The 17,204-nt window shown below is 54.3% G+C and overlaps 1 protein-coding gene across 2 annotated transcripts in view; it reads right to left on the reverse strand.

Annotated features, from left to right (window-relative positions):
• The window catches only part of SMAD7 (SMAD family member 7), a 30,242-nt gene that overhangs the window by 2,278 nt on the left and 10,760 nt on the right, over positions 1 to 17,204 (reverse strand). The window lies entirely within an intron of this gene.

The raw sequence follows: 17,204 nt of genomic DNA on the forward strand, positions 1-17,204 counted from the left end.
CATTCCCCCCACCTCCCTGACTCTATCAAGAACACAGGACATGTGCCCACCTGGCCAAAGGCAAAGCCCCATCCTTGCAGAGCTCAGAAGCCAAGATCACTCAGTAAGTTGACTGGCCCTGGTTTTAGGGCTAGAATTTCAGTTCTTTTAAACGGGATGGAACCTTGAAGGCCAGCAGCTCCAGCGTCAAGTCATCCTCGTGAGAAAACCTGGACTCAGAAAACTTTTTTTTCCTCAGGCTCCAGGGACGAAAGAGCCAGACCTGGACCCCAGGAACACCTGCTAGACAGCCTCTGAGCTTGTCACCCGGTTCTCAGATCAGTGCCTTGGTCATAAGGGATCACTGTCAGGAAAAACTTTAATGGAGGTGGTTTGGGGTAAAAAAAACAAAACAAAAAAAAACCTAGCTTCTTAATAGAAAAGCAACTCTCAGCGTGTCCGTCAGCAGCAGATCTGTACACAAAGGCTGAGTTCACGTCTCCACGCCAAATCACAGAATGCACCCTGGTGTCACAGCCCAGACAAGACAGCACGTCTACAGTGGGTTCGGCCACGCTTGCAGGCCCTTCTTGCCGGCATCACGCCCTTCCCCCTCCCTCCCGAGAAGCAACTCAACCCTGTGCCCTGCCCCCTCCCATCCCCCTCCTCCCCTGGACGCCCCACCTCTGCCTTCCTAGACGGTGCTTCTACCCACAGGCAGCAGGGGAGACTGGGGTGATTCAGGCAAGGTGATTTTTCCTGAACAGGCGTTGGGGGTAGGGGTGGGTGTCTTTAAAAGGGGGATCCATGGAAGGGAAGGGGGGCCTCCAGCGGCTGGCATTCCAACTCCTCCTTCCTCCTTAAGCTGGAGCCGGCGGGGCAGGCCTCAGACTGGGAACCATAAATCTCCCCCAGCCAGGCCAGGCTGCAGGAACGCTGTGGTTTGTGGTGGCAGGGCGGAGACCGGAAGTCTTGTATTTGTTAACAAAAACGGGGAAAGGCCAGGCAGGCGGCCTCCTCCTCCCGCCCTCCCTGCAGTCCTCGCCTCTCATTTACTGGGGTGGGGGGCTTGGGACACCAAGGTTGGGGGTGGTGTGAGACATCTCTGGATTGGTTTGGGCCTCTTTGATTGTGGAACCCCTGGGTTTTAGCGCCTGGGTGATGCCAGGGTATCAGGACAGAGGCCAGGGCTGGAGCAGGGATGGGGCCTGTGTCCTGCTGCCCCGGCAGGCTGGGTAACCAGCGCAGCTCAGTACACCAACTGCTTCCAACGTTCACAGGCATGTCAGGACCTGGGAACCAGTCAGCTCCATTACCTTTTTTTGTTGTTGTTAAAGCAGCAGCCTGCTTTGCATGCTGTCCCGTGAATAAGTCTGTACAAATGTGTTTGGTGACCCCCTGGGACAGCCTGAGCATAGGTCCCCAAGACACCCCACCCAGCCTTCTCAAAGGCCTGCCTCCCAGCTACACAAAATGGGGAGACTAAGGGTCCAGCCTCCCTGCAACCCCCACCCCTAAAATCAACACCAGAAACCTGGCCTGTCCGCTCCCACCCTCAACGGGCCTTTCTGAACTACAAGCACGAGAGAGGCTATGTGCCTGAATGTGAGTGCGTTTCAACTGTGTGTTTTGAGTGTGTGTTTGCGTGCACACACACGGGAACATATGGAAAAACAAGAGAGGGACAAGGGCTCGGAGCAGAAGGTGAGTCATCAGGCATTAACTTGTTTCTGCAAAGTATCCATCAACTGCTAATAAACTCGTGAGCGCTGGCAATCTTTGAACCCTCTTGCCGAGGGAGTTGGGCTCTGACGGCTGCTACACCAAAGACCCAGAACAGCCATGTAAATAAAAACGCTCTGGCGTCCAAGTTTGCTGGGGAGGAGAAGGCACTCCTCTGCAAGGCACGGGGCGCCTGCCTTCCCCTCCTGCTTGTTGGAGCTGGGAGAGTGTTTCAAACTGTAAGAAGTGCTATTATCCCAACTGGGGACAACAAACTGGGCTGGAAAGGAAGGAGTTGCTGGGAGGAAGGCTGAGGAGACCCTTGGCGTGGCTCCCCTGAAACCTGGCACCCTCTCCAGCAGAGGGCTTGTGGGGGGGTTGGGGGGGAGGAGGAAGAGGAGGGCAGGGGGCTGAAGATCAAGTGACCCCTGTACCAGGCCCCCCAGGGCCAGGGGAAGCTGGGTGGGGGCTGGGGCCTGATGTACGGACAGTAGAGGGGAGGGGGGGTGTGCATTCTGGTGGGTTTCTCTTTCATCTGTGCAGCCCGCCAGTCCACCCAGCAATTTGCTTCCAGACATCCCCTGCAAAGAGCCTCTTTCTGTGGAGGTGAATGGCCCAGCCCAGAGAAACGGCAGCGTGCAGGTGTCCCTGGATGTGAACAAGGCCCCCCGAAAGCCCACAGAAAGTGCCCTAAGTGGGGGGTAGGAGGACCCTCACCAACCCTCCCATGTCACCCTGCAGTCCCCTGGTACCCTGATACCTCTTCTCCTTGCTGCTCCTGAACTCTAGCTCTGAGCACAAAAACAGGCTCTCACGCAAACCCTTCGCCAGAGGGGATGCAGCACACGTCGAGGGGCACAGCGCAATACCCCAAATTGCCACTTTGGATTCCCCTCCTTAGCCCTGAACTCCTGGCATCTGGGCACATTTCTGGGAAGCCCTCAGCAGCATCTTCAGAGAAACACAGTTCCCTGAACCAGGCCCGCAGCCCACAAGCATCTCCCCACAAAGGTCTGTGCAGACAGCTCCTGGGGCTTCCCAGGTTTCGAGGTGAGCAGCCAGGAGGCCCGTGCACAGAAAAACAAGTCCCCCCCACCTCGTTAGAAGGACCGAGGAAGGGTCTTCGTATCCTGGGGGCTGATACTTAACCTCCAAAGGCACAACTCGCCGTCCCTTGTTAATTTCCCTCAGCTTTTATAACCTTTTCCGGTATTTTCAACAACTTCTCCCTCCTCAGAAAACTGTACAGGGGCTTGTCTTAAAACCGTATTTGTGCATTTTAAAGCATCCAAAAGAAAAGCTGTGTTGTAAAAAGCGAACTAATCAGATGCCTGCTCACAATTTTTTCTTTTTATTACAGTGCAGGGAATTTTTGGAGCAACCCCAGAAAAGTGCTGAATCGGCCTAAAATTCCTTTAAGGTTGTTCCCCCCTCCACTTCCCAATTTCCCTTAAAGCATAAAAATCTACCCTTTAAGAGGAAAAGGGGGGAGGCGGTGTGGAGAAGGGGAAGGACTTTGCCTCGTGTTTGCACTTGCATTAGGGAAGACCACTTAACAAGGAGCTCCCTGCCTCGCACAAAGAGTTATTTAATTACCCTGGTCATGAATGAACAGACCAGACCCTTCTAGAAGACCAGAGGCTCATGAATGAATCTCATGCCTGGAATGGCAATGGCACAGGGTGACCAGACCTCAAGGCCACACTGTAGGTAAGACAGGAATTTTTTTTTTTAGTTGAAGATGTGAGGAGATGATGAAGAAAAGAAAAAACTGGAGGGACAGAGAAAAGGCCAAGGTCAGGGCCTCGATGGTACCATGTCGTTTCCAGCTTAGGAAGGTGACCATAAGGCCAGAGAGGCAGAGCTGTTCCAAAGCACCCAGGGGGATTCTGCGAACATCTGAAGTGAGGCCAGCGCATGCGAGCTGGGTCCACACACAGAAGGGGTGCTGATGGGGTGGGGGTCTGACTTTTCACAGGGATGCTCTTGGGAAACCGAGATGCACAGCAGCAGGCACCCACCGAGCCCTACGTGCCCACTGCCAGGGGCCGCAGGGCGCTGGAATGCTCTTCTCTGAGAGGCACTTGGATTATAAAGAAACTAACCTCTCTTATCCAACATTCTCATTACCAAGAGTGGGATGGGTCTGCGAGGCACCACCCTCCCCGCCCCACCCCCACAGTGGTCCAGCGGGGCAGGCGGTTAGTGATGGAACTCAGGCCGAGGAGGGCAACGGGAGGGCACCCATGCAGGCCCAGCAGTACACCTGGCAACCCTGGGATGCAAACATGGCCACGCCTCGCCTCTCAGGTCCAGGGTCCTCCCTCCTCGGGACTCCCGGCGCCGCCGAGGGCTGCCTCATCCTGTCCTCCCCCTAAGCAGTCATCCCAAAGGTTAACAGCTCCCGTCAGCCTGGGTCCCCACCCTGGGCAGGAAACTGGCTGTTCTGAGAGCAGCCAGCCCACTCCAGGGACAGGGACTGAGATAATAGTGCCAACCCGTCGCATCCAATCTCACCCTCAACACAATTAACGAAAAGTTTCTCACTGGTTTTCAGTTTTTGGGAAGCAAATGGCCCAAAACTAAAACAAACACATAAACGCTTACTGCGCCATCTGAGCTCAGTCTGGGTTCTGGGGTGGCTCTAATCGGCCACGTTTACAGCCTCATCTGGAACTCGAAAGATGACGCCAGAGCTGCTCCCCTAGACTCCGGGGACAGCAAAGACAGCTCTGGGGGTTAGCACAAGCTCCCCATGGGGGCTGAAACTAATTCAAAATGCTTCAGGTTAACTCTCAGGTACCCGGCAAACGCTGAGACGAGACGCATCACCACCACCCCAAGCTCTTGCATCAAAGGGATCAAGAATGAATTCTGGCTGGAAGAAGGCAGAAAAAAAAAGTTGGATTTTTTTTTTTTTTTTTTCCTTCCCAGAGCTTGGCAATGAGGTTCTCCACCAAGGTGGCTGGACTTGGGGATGGGCAGGGGGTCCCAACGGCTCTCCTTCAAAGGCCAGGGCGCTTCTTCAGATCCCTGGGCCCAATCTCCCAGCTATGGAGTCAGACATCTCCCTTCAAATCTGCCTCCTGAGGCTCCCTAAAACGGAGCTCCCAGTAGTGGCTTCACTGGTGTTATGACAATTTGCTAGAAGTCCGTGAGAGGCCGGGGCCTGGCCAGCAGCCACACCGAAGGTTATCAACTTTTAGGGGGCGTATCATCTCGGAGGCTCTCCAAGTGCTCAGAAAATGCAGACCACACCCCACCCCACCCCCACCTCACCCCAAATGGGAGAAGGGTTCTGGGGTGACACTTTACACCCAGTGGAAAGGGGCTCACAGAGAGGGGACCCCATGAAGCTGCATGGTGTTAGCATCCTGATGTTAACGGAGGGGGAGCGAGGCAGGTGGAGGCACCTATCACCTGCTGAAGAGCAGAGCTGGGTTCAAGGCCAGAATACAGCCTTGTGTGAGCTGTGGGTAGGCAGCCACCTCAGGCCTCTAAAGCCACACCAGTCCTCTCCAAACGCCAGAAGGAAAAACAAGTGTCCTTCAGAGCCCACTTTGGAAACGCTGTGCCTACTCCGTCCCCAAGTATGGGGTCTGGCTCCCTTGCACCAAGAAGCCAGGAGTGAAAAGACTTCTTTGCCTATAAGCCGCAACCTTGGTCAAGCGGCTTTGCCCTGTCAAGAGTTGCAGTGTGACCTGCCCACAGCTAACAGGAAGGTGGGTGAGGGGCCCCCTTTTGGCTCTGCTAGGCTCCGGCTCCACTTGGGGAGATTCAGTATTAAACAACACTGGTTCCCTTTATTTTTACTACCTTCCGGAGAGTTAAGAAAATAACTTTGAGGAGCGGGGCACATTTTTGCATTTCATTTGCAACAATAAAACAAAAACAAAACAAAATTCGAAGGAAAAGGAGATGGGAGTCAGGTTTGGCCAGGTCCATCTCTAATCCAATTTTTTTTTCCCCCTAACTGCAAAGAGTTACAAACCTGTGTTCTTCCTGTCTCCCATCACTCATGGCCCCCAGGAAGAAGTGAGTCCTCAGGGGACGGTGGCCTGTATTGCTATTTTATTTCCAGTGCCCACCAGGCTTGGTGCCCTGAAGTTTCTCACTCATCGTCACCCTCCTTCCTCCTGCAAACTCCCTGAGCTTACACACTTGGCAGATCCTGCTAGTCTTGAAGATTCGTGACTGTGCCTTAAAAATTGTGATGAGTAATCAGTTACTAGAGGTAAAATGTACTTCCTTGCTCCCGCACGATGGGCCCCAGCCCCACCCCCCAGAGCCCCTCAGATGGCCCAAGTCAGAGGCCCCCCAGCCCAGGGGTCCCTCCTAAGAGCAGTGTTTTGCCATCAGAGGATATAATTGAGGGTAGCGCCGGGCAGGGGCGGGAAGCCACACATATCAAAAGCTCCCATCTGTCTCGCCAGCCGGCTGACTCGGCTTCCTGTGCCCCAGCCTTCAGCCATGCAAATTATAGCGTGTACCCGGCTGCCTGCCTTCTGAGGAGGCCAGCTCTGCTGGGCTCCCAGAGGCCTCAGAGGAAGGGTGTGGACTCCCAGCCCGGCCAACTCCATTCATAATATTTACAGTAAATGGGCCTCCCCGGCGGTTGGTTAGTGTGCATCCAGCCTCATCCTGCAAGTCTGAATTTCAAGTCTCTTCCACCCCATGGTGCAACGCCCACGTCCCCACCATCACCCCCTTCCCCACATAACTCAGCAGCTCCCTTCAGAAAGGGGGTTCACACACTTGCACACACAGAGCCCCCCAGACCTGCACGGTTGTCACCTGCTCTCTGACCTGCTCCCCTGGGGGGAGGATCCTGGCCACTTCCACGAAGACATGAAAAGGAGGGGAATACCCCACAACTCTCACCCACCCCCATCCCCACCTGCAATGGGTCCTGAAATCGCCCCCAAATTCCGCAGGAAGATTCTCAACTGGGGGTGTGCAGCCCAACAAAAAAAGAACCTCTTCTTAAACCACCAGAAAGCCCTGCATTTTCTTCTTGTTGCAGACCACTTGTAAGTTTCGCTGGCTAACACATTCAAGAATCTTAACAAACACATATGCAGAATAAGCCAATTTTCCGAAAGGACGCAACCCCCAGAGGTGCAGAGCAGTTCTTTGGTCTGATTCTGCATGTCTGGAGGCTCTGCCGGAGCTGCTTTTGCTGTGGTCCTCGATTTAATAAAGCCCGGGGAGACCGCAGTGACCCTCCAGGCTCCCTGCAAGGTATTCCAGCCCCAGATGCTGGCCCTGCCCCCACACTGTCCCCCACCCTCCTCCAGCTCTACTCTCGATTTTTTTTTTTTTCTAGAGGGTAGAGAAACCGTCCGAAGATGTGGAAAAATCCAGCGAGAAACAAAAGTCCTTTTCATCCCTCCCCTCCCCCAGCTCCCCTTGTTCCATAACAATTATGAAAACTGTTGGACGGGATGGCATTTTGAACATTTACTGCATTCCGGCCAATAAATTCCAATGCTGGATCTGATGGAAAAGCCTTCCTCTCCGGCCAGCTCCCTGGCTCCCCGCCCCCCGCTCACTCCCAGCCCTCATTCCTTCTTTCTTTACAACCCCACAGCAGGGCCAGGCCAGGGCCGCACTGTACTTGCAGGGAAAAACAACAGTTCGACAGAGAGGAGCCGGTGTGCAGACAGGGAAAGTTAATCATTACTTCTGTCTGCCCCGTAATCTAATCTCCCTGGCTTTGGCACACTCACTGCTCAGCGATCTCAGCCCTTTCACCCCCAAAGCACCCAGTATACCTCCTGGGCCTGAGCCCCCCACCCTCCACTCCTCGCAGGCCCTCCCACCCTTAGTCTCCAGTCCCCTCACCCTGGACCACCCTTCTCAAGGCCCCCCCTGGGCTCTGTGCTGTGTGCCCCACATTTCAGAGGACTCTGGGCCTCGCATAAATGTGGGTTCCAGTGTGGCTGGGATAACCGCAGAGCCAGGCCACCCCTCCTCCTCCTCCACTGCACCCCTCACTCCACCCCCCACCCCCCCTGCCCCAGAACTCAGCCTCAAGCCCACCTGGTTGCCTCAAGTGATCTGTGATCCATCTATGCAGACTCACAAGTCAGGATTGGCCCTGCCTCCAAAACCCCAACACAGAATGACCAGGTCCCCAGCAATTCCACTTCTGGGGGAAAAGGCTTCTCCTAATCCTCTCCAGTTCACCCTGCCTTCTTGAGCACAGGAGATTCCTCGGTGGGGGCTGCTGGGGGAAGGACCCCAGGAAATACCTGCAAATATTGGTATGCATATGCATTTTTCTGGGGGAAATGATCCTTCTGCTTTCACTCATTCTTGAAAGAGTCTGCAAACCAAAAAACCTGAAGAACGGCAGTCTTTTTCTTCACCAAAGGAAGAGGCCATGAGCTACCCACCACCTCAGCAACAGGGGTTTCATTCCCACACACCTTCCAATTCAAGAACCAAAAATCACAGATCACAGGATGCCATTCGGTGCTGCAAGGGGCGTGAGGACCAGGTCCACTGGCTTATTTTGTAGAGGAAAAAACTAAGGTCCAGGACAAAAATGGCTCCGCAAAGGCCATGCAGCCAGCTGGTGGCTGTGCCTCCAACCTCAGCCCAGAGGGCGGAAACCTGGAGGGTGGGCACTTTCCCGCCCACTGTTACCTCTCCAAACCCACACTGGGCTGGGGGACGAGGGCGGCTTCTGAATCTCTGCAAGCCCCTCAATGCCAGGTCTCTTCCCCAGGAAACATCCCCGGCGGGGCTTTGACTCTGATCCCATTGAGCTGGAGATGGGGCCCATCTATTTTTAAGAACTGTACTGTGCACCCAGATCATAGGAAGAACGCATCTCTTGCTTTTCCCTCTGGGTTACTGATTAATGAGGGGGAGGGGCCGTGCTGGCTGGGAGGCTGCCCTGGGGCTGGCAAGGTCCCCAGGCACTTTCTGAGCAGAGCAGCTCTTCCAGGCCCTCTCGAGCCCCAGAAGCTCGCTGAGCCTACTGGAGAAGGAGACCTGCCAACTTCAGCAGACCAACCACAAGGTGGGAAAGGGCGATGGAGATTTAAACTCCAGGCGGCAAAGGCAGAAAGGCGAGTTTGCTGACAGCACAGTCCTTTCTGGGCTTAGTCCTTTTTTTTCCTGTTAACCCCAAGTTAAAAAGTAAAAAAAAAAGCAACACAGAAATGAGTAAACACGAGAGCCACCAGTTCGGGCTTGGTGACCTGAGTCTAAAAGATGGAAACTCCACATTTTGCAAGAGGGAAACTGGAGTTGAAATTCACCCTTCCCTTACTGTCCGGGAACAAACCCTAGGGCAAAATAGCTCTTCGGACTGGACTTGACACAGGAGCGAGAACGAATGAATGAAACCAGTGAACTCCCAAGAAGCCGTCAGTCGGCCTCAGGGGGACAGCCAGGGCAGGATGCATGCAACATGAAACCCCTTGGTAACTAGGTGTTAGATTACCTCGTGGAACCCCACCCGCAGGCGGGTCAGAGCCTCTCAAATCATCTGGGAACTCAAAAATGGACTTGACCGTCAGATTTTAAATTAAAAACCAAGTGTTGCTTCCCCAGATGGCCTTCTAGAGAATCAAGCCCACCAGAGTTAGAAAAGTCAAACTCCCGGGCTTTGGAAACGTCCCACCTCCCCTGTGGCTGTAAAGACATAAATGCTACCATTCCAGATGTCCCCTGCCCCCACTGAGTGCTCAGCTGTGCTCCCAGGTACGGCCAGGGTCTGGACTACAACCCTACCTCCTGCTATTACGGGCTGTTATCTCACCATCAACAAGATAATGGGGAGCAGGGACAGACACAGGAACAGGGGAGACAGACCTCTGTTTATCAACAAGCTTTTGTTTTATCTCAGCTCTCAACAGACTACACAACGAAAGCACAGCCCCAGGCCCGCCCCTGCACCTCAGCTGTGTCTTGCAACAACACCTCACCCCTCGGCTCGGAAGCTGCCAAATTCTGTTCCAAGGACCCTCCACCTCACTGACCCCCAACACCTTCAGACGAACTGTAACCCTTTGCAGAGAGTCCAGGAACTACCCACTTTGTGCCTGGCAGAGCCTGGCACACAGTAGGTGCTCAATAAATCACCGCTAAGTGATTGTACCACAGGGACACGCTGACTTCTCCCAAAGCAGTTGGCACCCCACCGACCACCCCCACCACACCCCAGCTTCCAACTGGCAGGAGGCGGCCCGTGTGAACCCACCTATTTGGGAGGGTGCCTTCCAGGCAGGGGTCAGCCAGAAAGGCTGAGGCCTGGCCCCAGGCTCCCTGCGCAGGCAGGAAGAGAGCCCCTGTCCTCAGCTCCTTGCCAGCCGGCTGCGGCTGATCCCGGGAGGTGTTTCCAAGCCAGGCGCCGGCCAGGCCACCTCTGTGGGCTCACCACCTGCCCACAGCCTTCTGCCTTGGCGTCCTGCTCGATCTGGACACGCTACCCCCACCAAGTATTCCACAATGCTTTTACACACCCCCAGGGCCCTTGTTGTGTTATGAAAACAAAACAAAGCCCAATAAGGAAAAAGAAAAAAAAAAAAAGCTGGGGGGGAAAGGAGCAAGCCGGCCACACACACACCTCTTTCCTTCCTGGTCTCCATCCTAAAGATGGCTCCTTGGCAGCCCGGGTCAGGGTCCTGTCCCATGTCCTGCCCCCATCAGAGAACAATGACTCTGTCAAAGTGAGGACTTAGAAACCCAGAGATGAGTAAAATGACAACTGTTTTCACACCCAGCACAACCCCACCATCTCCACTGCGGGGCTGCACAAGCCCTCTTTCTGGGGGAAGCTACTGGGTGACTGAGGACCACGATACCCCCATGCCCCAGGGCAAAGCACAGCTCCCGGGCACAGCTGCACCAGGGGAACTGTTGTCTGCCACCTCTTTTCACCAGAACCCCAGCACTAGACACTCAGGAAGCTAAGGCAGGGACTCCCTGAGCAAAAGGAGGCTCAGAGCTTGTAAATAAAGACAGCCCCAGCCTTCCAGGTGTCAGGCACCGTGGTCAAGGGAACCCCACGCTGGGGTGAAAAGGCTATGGGCATCAGTAGATTCCTACCTACCCCCCTGCCCCCCAAAATATGTTTGTTTGTGTGTGTGTGTTGTTGTTTTCTTTTGCAAGTTAAAACTGAGCTAATGACACAGGGTGGGGCTTAGCATGGAAGAAGACTGTGTAGCCAAACCAAAATTCGCTTCCAGCCAAGAGCTGCTCAGCTTCACCACTTGGGGAAGGAAGCTGAAAAAGTCATGAAAGATTCTTTAGTAAACCGGGAAATAAGGCTGCCGTTAACATTTCAACTGAAGGTGACCCTTCTGGTTAAAAAAAATTTTTTTTTTCATAATAAAAATAACATAAAGTTCTCAAACAGCCTCTTTCTTAAATGAAAATGGCCTAAAAGTTCTCCGGAGAGTGGAAGGAAAAGAAGGGGCTAGGAAAGAAACAAACCAAAACAGAACCTGGCTGGCCTCCTCGCAGCCACTACCTTTCATGAACCACTTTTTTCTGGAGTTCTTCTCATAAAAGGAATGATGCAATTTCCTGTCTTGTCCCAATATTTCCTGTTCACTTCCAAGGTGAAAGTTATCACCCTGGTTTAAACAACTGCCCTAAACTCCATAGAAAGTTCCTATTTCCGTGCAGTGCCCCATGCCAGTCACAAAGAACTCCTCATCTTAGAATATAAACCACGATCACTGTCTATACCTCTGACTGAGTCGGCTTTAAGAAAAAGCCTCGTTTCTCTCTATGGCAGCTGCTGAATCTACAGTCCCAGCTGCCCCAAAAAGTGGGTTAGAGGTGCAGATCCCCACGGGGAGAAGCACCCCGCCATGAGCCAATGTGTTTAGGTAGAGCGGCCGCCACCAAGGGAATGTTGCTTTCTTGGTGTGTTAGCCACTAAATTGAGAACTGTGCCTCAGCAGTTAATAATATCTTCCCGCTGAAAATAGCCCGGAGAGGAAGCCTGTCTGTGACAGTAGGCACACAGCCAGACTGGGCTAGCCATTCAGTACTGAGCGAGAGAGATGGTTGGGCCAGTGGTGACCTCCCAGTGGTCACACTGTACAGTATCCTTTCACAGGGCTCCTGCAAAGGCAGGGCTCCCACGAGTCACTAGCCCGCTCTGCAGCCCTACATCCTCAGCAAAGACCTCACATGGACCACAGGCTCGGGCAGCAGGACCAGAGGAGGGGTCCAGACTGCCCAGCGGGAGCCAGGAGGACCCCAGACTTTGGGAGATAGCCCCTGCAGGGCTGCTTCCCAGACCCTGGGCTGCCCAAAGGAAAACAGCATCCGGGGCAGAGAGGGAAGAAGGGGACCTATTCCCCTGCTGAAAGGTCAGCCATGGAAAATGAGCCACAGGGAACCTTCCTGTCTCTCCTTTCTGCCACCAGCATGGAAAAGGAAAGGCTGAAAAAAATCACAGAGACAGGCCCTTGATCAATCCTCCCCACTCCCTGCACCCCACTCCCCTACCCTGCGAGACCTCAGAGATGTTTTGGAAATAAGTGTCTACCTCCAATAGCTCCCAGTGTTTTATCCTCCAGAGCCGGTGTTTCTTAGGCCCTGTCTAAATACCTGCATGTATTTAAAAGCTACCGCAGGTCACTATTTTTTAAGATTGTGGCAGATACACATCACATAACATTTACCACTAAGGACACTGACAGCACCCGCAGCGCTGAGCAACATCGTTACCAAGTTCCAGAACACCTTCCTCATCCTGAAAGGAAACCCTGTCTCAGGGTCACTTTTATAACGTCCTTCACTACAGCAAAGCGAACAGGAGGAAGGGGCAGAGTTAATACATCTTGTCAAATTTCTTGCGGTTGTTTAGTTGCTAAATCAGGACCGACTCTTTGTGACCCCATGGACTGTAGCCTGCCAGACTCCTCTGTCCGTGGGATTTTCCAGGCAAGAATACTAGAGTGGTTGCCATTTCCTTCTCCAGGGGTTCTTCCCGACCCAGCGATTGAGCCTACATCTCCTGCATCGGCAGGCAGATCCTGTACCGCTGAGCCACCAGAGAAACCCTCTGCTGCTGCTGCTAAGTCGCTTCAGTCGTGTCCGACTCTGTGCGACCCCATAGATGGCAGCCCACCAGGCTCCCCCGTCCCTGGGATTCTCCAGGCAAGAACACTGGAGTGGGTTGCCATTTCCTTCTCCAGGGGTTCTTCCCGACCCAGCAATTGAGCCTACGTCTCCTGCATTGGCAGGCAGATCCTGTACCACTGAGCCACCAGGGAAACCCCCTACAACCGAGTAAATGTCTTAGCTGAGAAGAGGCTCAACAAGCAAGACACTCGAATTCTTCACCATAGGAGCACAGACAGAATCTGTGCACAGCCACCAAGAGAAGCTACCAGAGATACTCCCCATGGGAACAGAGATCCTTTTACCCCCTACATCAGAGGCTCCCCAACTTGTCCGCACCTTGAAATCACCCGGCAGGCCTCAAAAAACACTTGATGCTGGGATCGTGCCAGCAGACCGTGAGGTGAAAGATCCCAGGGGTCCTAATGTGCAGGCAGGTCTGGAGACCCCCGCCTGTGCTTTTTTTTTTCTCCCACTGGGTTCAGACACCGGCCGTGAAGGGAGCGAGCACTGTATGCAGGAGCAGTGTCGCGGGACAGTAACAGCAGCAAGGAAGAAGCCCAGGGAGCCCACTGACATTTCTTTAGGTCCAGAGGCCGACAGCTGGGCTCTGCTAAGGCAAAGCCTACCTGGGGAGGGGGGGGTTAGTGTCCCAGACTGTGGCAAGAGATACACCGGAACCTGACCCTCACCTGACCCCCTCCCCCTCCACGGCTGGCCAGGTTCTGTCTCGGTGACAGGATGCATGAGGCAGCAGCCCATCTAGTCTGGCCAGCAGGGCAGCCCCAATTTGCTCCAGAGCCTTTAAATGCTGTCACCCTGCATTTAACTCCTGCCTGACTGCTTCATTCTTTTCAGGACAAAGGGAGTTTAACAGTGAGCCCTTCTCCAGGGTTGAGTGCATGACCTCAAGGCTTGCAGAAGAGGCCAAGAGTCTGAGCTGCTGTCTGTGACTGGTCTTCACTGGGTGTGCACCAGGTGAGCTGGCCTGGGCCTGAGTCATCGGTTGGCACTAGGGGACGTGTGGGTCCCCAGAGATCCAGACTGTCACTCCTCACAGTGGCGTGAAGGAAAGGGAGTGGGTAGATAAGGGGCTTGCTCACGGTCACATGGGCTGCTCCGTCTGACAACCCCAAAGCCCGTGCTCTTGGCCGCTTAGATGAACTCAACCCACCCCCAACCCACTCCCCACGGCAGATACCAGAGAAACCACAAGTTGCCTGTTTCCAGGCACAGGAAGGAGACATTAAAACACACACACACATAGGCACCCAGGCCAAATCCCCAGTTTGCCATCACTGTTCCCAACCAGACAACAAACGCAGCTGAATAACGTTCCTTAAAAACAGGATGGAACGCTCTTGCCTAAGCTCCTTGGTTTGGGCCCAAGTTGACGGTGGACGGAGCCAGGACCACAGTTTCATATCATGCAGGTGTTCTTGAAGACTCTCCTCTGAGGCTCTCAGAGACGCCAGCAGGCATCAAAGAAGAGGAAAGAACCGTTCCTGGAATGGATGCCGGCCTAAGGGCACTCCCATCACCCAGAACTAGAAGCGATACATGGATCTGAAGACCTTGGCAAAGAAGCAGGCCTCCCCTGGGCTGGTAGAACCGTGTCTCCAACGAGCACGGTTTTGCACAGGTAAGAGAGGGCTCGCTCAGCCCTCTCCCCCAGACACATCCATACTAGGTGTCCACTGCCTCCCACCTCCCTCCTCCAAGTCAAAGTTGCTCAGTCGTGTCCGACCCTTTGCAACCCCATGGACTGTCCATGGAATTCTCCAGGCCAGAATACTGGAATGGGTAGCCTTTCCCTTCTCCAGGGGATCTTCCCAACCCAGGGATCGAACCCAGGTCTCCCACACTGCAGGCGGATTCTTTACCAGCTGAGCCACAAGGGAAGCCCAGAATACTGGAGTGGGTAGCCTAACCCTTCTCTAGCAGATCTTCCCGACCCAGGAAATCAGACCAGGAGTTTTCTGCATTGCAGGCAGATTCTTTACCAACTGAGCTATCAGGGAAGCCCTCCTCGAAAGTGGCACCGTTTCTGAAGTTCTGCTTGCTTGCTAAGTTGTTTCAGTCGTGTCCGACTCTCTGTGACCCCATGGGCTATAGCCTGCCAGGCTCTTCTGTCCATGGGATTCTCCAAGCAAGAATACTGGAGTAGGTTGCGACTTCCTCCTCCAAGGATCAAACCAGCATCTCTTATGCCTCTTGCATTGGCAGGTGGGTTCTTTTACCACAAGTGCCACCTGGGAAGCCCCATTTCGAAATTTAAATGACAATGAACGACACTGGCCTCTAATCCCTGCCCTTCACCAGGGAGGCCCAACCAGCTTCAGACATCAATATATGAAGGGTCTGCAGCTGAACAACCCCAACTCACAAGTGAGGTGGTACTCCTTCAACACCCCCAACCCGCCCCGCCCCAAATCAGGACAGCAGACAAGCTGAATGAAAGCTCCCCCACCGCCCCCAAACTGCAGATGGAGGCTGCAAAGATGACAGTTTCAAACTCATGCTTTCAATTACCAGTGATACAGAGAAAGCTCTGCAAGTAAATCTTTTCCATTTCCACCACCAAGCTGACTGAACCCAGAAGCTTCCCATCGATGTCAGACCTCTCCAAGGTGGGGACGCCTGGTCCAGGATGCATGTCAACAACAGGATTTGTTCTACACGTCTTTCAAGAAGTACCACACCTACGATCACGATTCAGAACCAGTCCATAAACACTCCCCGGGCCCCAAGCACACATCCTCAAGGAGGAGCTGTCTGTCGTTCACCGACACCCGCGTGAGAGGGACCCAGGCCTACCCAGAGCCTGCCCACGGGCATCTGCCCGTTCATGTGTGTGTGCACGGGATTGTCTATCTGTACGTCTGCAGCTCGCACACACGCGTGCATGCGTGCACACGCAAGCACGCGCACGCGCACGCGCGCGCGCACACACACACACACACACAATCAGGCACCGAGCAATCCATCTGTCTCGAAGAGCCGGCTGTCAGAAATGAAAGTACAATCTCCTGGAACCGAGTCACAGCCTTCTAAAAATGTGTGCCGTTTTCCCAGACTGAGGAAACTTGCAGGGGTGGGGTCTGTTTCACCGAGTCCCAGAGGCTCGGGCCTGTGTCTCACCGGCCAGCCCCGCACTGCGCTGCGCGGCTGGAATTCCAACCTGCAGCCAGCGGGCGGGCTCCCAGCGCGCCTGCCCACCCACTCCCCTTCCTCGCAGGAAAGGGAAGGGCCAGCCTTGGAGTCACCCCGGCATCTCAGGAGGGGCGTGCCTTCAAGCACACCCCCACCCCCACCTCCGAGGCACCAGGTTTTCACACCACTGTTTTTTCTTTCCCTTCTTCCCCTGCCAAGAGAATCAAGCCCTGGCTCCCGCTGCCGACCTTCCTCCCACCCTAAACTGAGCCCCATTCATTAGGCCCGCTCTCAGCCAGGGCAGGACAGGAAGGAAAACAGCACACGGGGGCCTGTGAAAGAGACACTCAGAGAGGTGATTTCCAGGGGGAGGTGGGGGCGGGGGCGTGGGGGCGCTTTCCCTACTCCCCACCTTGATGCCCACTTGGCCTGGCCCTCAGCATGGCAGGCACACCCCCTCCAGCCTTCTTTCTTCCCCTACCCAGCCCTGCCTCATTCAGCCAATGCACCCCCCCTCAACTGGCCTCATCCTGGCCACCCCCACCCTACCACCCCCCATGGAAAGATCAACTTCTTGGAAAGGAGGAGGTTTGGGCATTCTCCATTTGCAAAACCCTCCACCTTGGACCTGGGCCACTAGTCATCTTTTGCGGGGGGTGGGGGGGGGCATTCTCACTGCAGAGATGGGAGCCCTGGGTTTTCTCAGCGCCCATCACCTCCCCTCCAGATACCCCCAAACCACTGGCAACAACCCAAGAAACAGTTTCTTCAATTTCCCCCCACAGCACATTATTAATAAACCGCTCCAACTCTGAACGGAAAGAAGAAAGAGCTCAAACTTTGAAGCCTTGGGAATTAGTAAATCAAGAGCTAAAATTCAAAACAAATGCTCTTTCATGTGGAGCCCCCCCCCATCACTTTTTTTTTTCTTTCTGCAGTTCCCTTGAACCATGCTAGCCCTTCAGAGACAAGCACTCCTTCCTAGCAGCTCCTCATTCATTGACTGCAGTTACTATGGGGGCTGGGGACTGGGGGCTGGGGGGTTCATCATTGCTTTACCCTCAGTGTCTTTCCAGGACTAGAAAAACTCTCGGAAGCCCACCCATCTCAGAAGGGGCTACACTGTCACACTGTTTGGCTCTGGGGCCGGGAAAGGAGGCTGGTGGCCCAGGCTGGCGTCGTCACTTCCTCCAGCAGAGGAGACAGACAAGATGTTATCAAGAAGACAAACCTTCCGAAAAGCCCCCTTTCAA

The sequence above is a fragment of the Bubalus kerabau genome, chromosome 21 (genome assembly GCF_029407905.1).
Source record: "Bubalus kerabau isolate K-KA32 ecotype Philippines breed swamp buffalo chromosome 21, PCC_UOA_SB_1v2, whole genome shotgun sequence".
Lineage (NCBI taxonomy): Eukaryota > Metazoa > Chordata > Mammalia > Artiodactyla > Bovidae > Bubalus > Bubalus kerabau.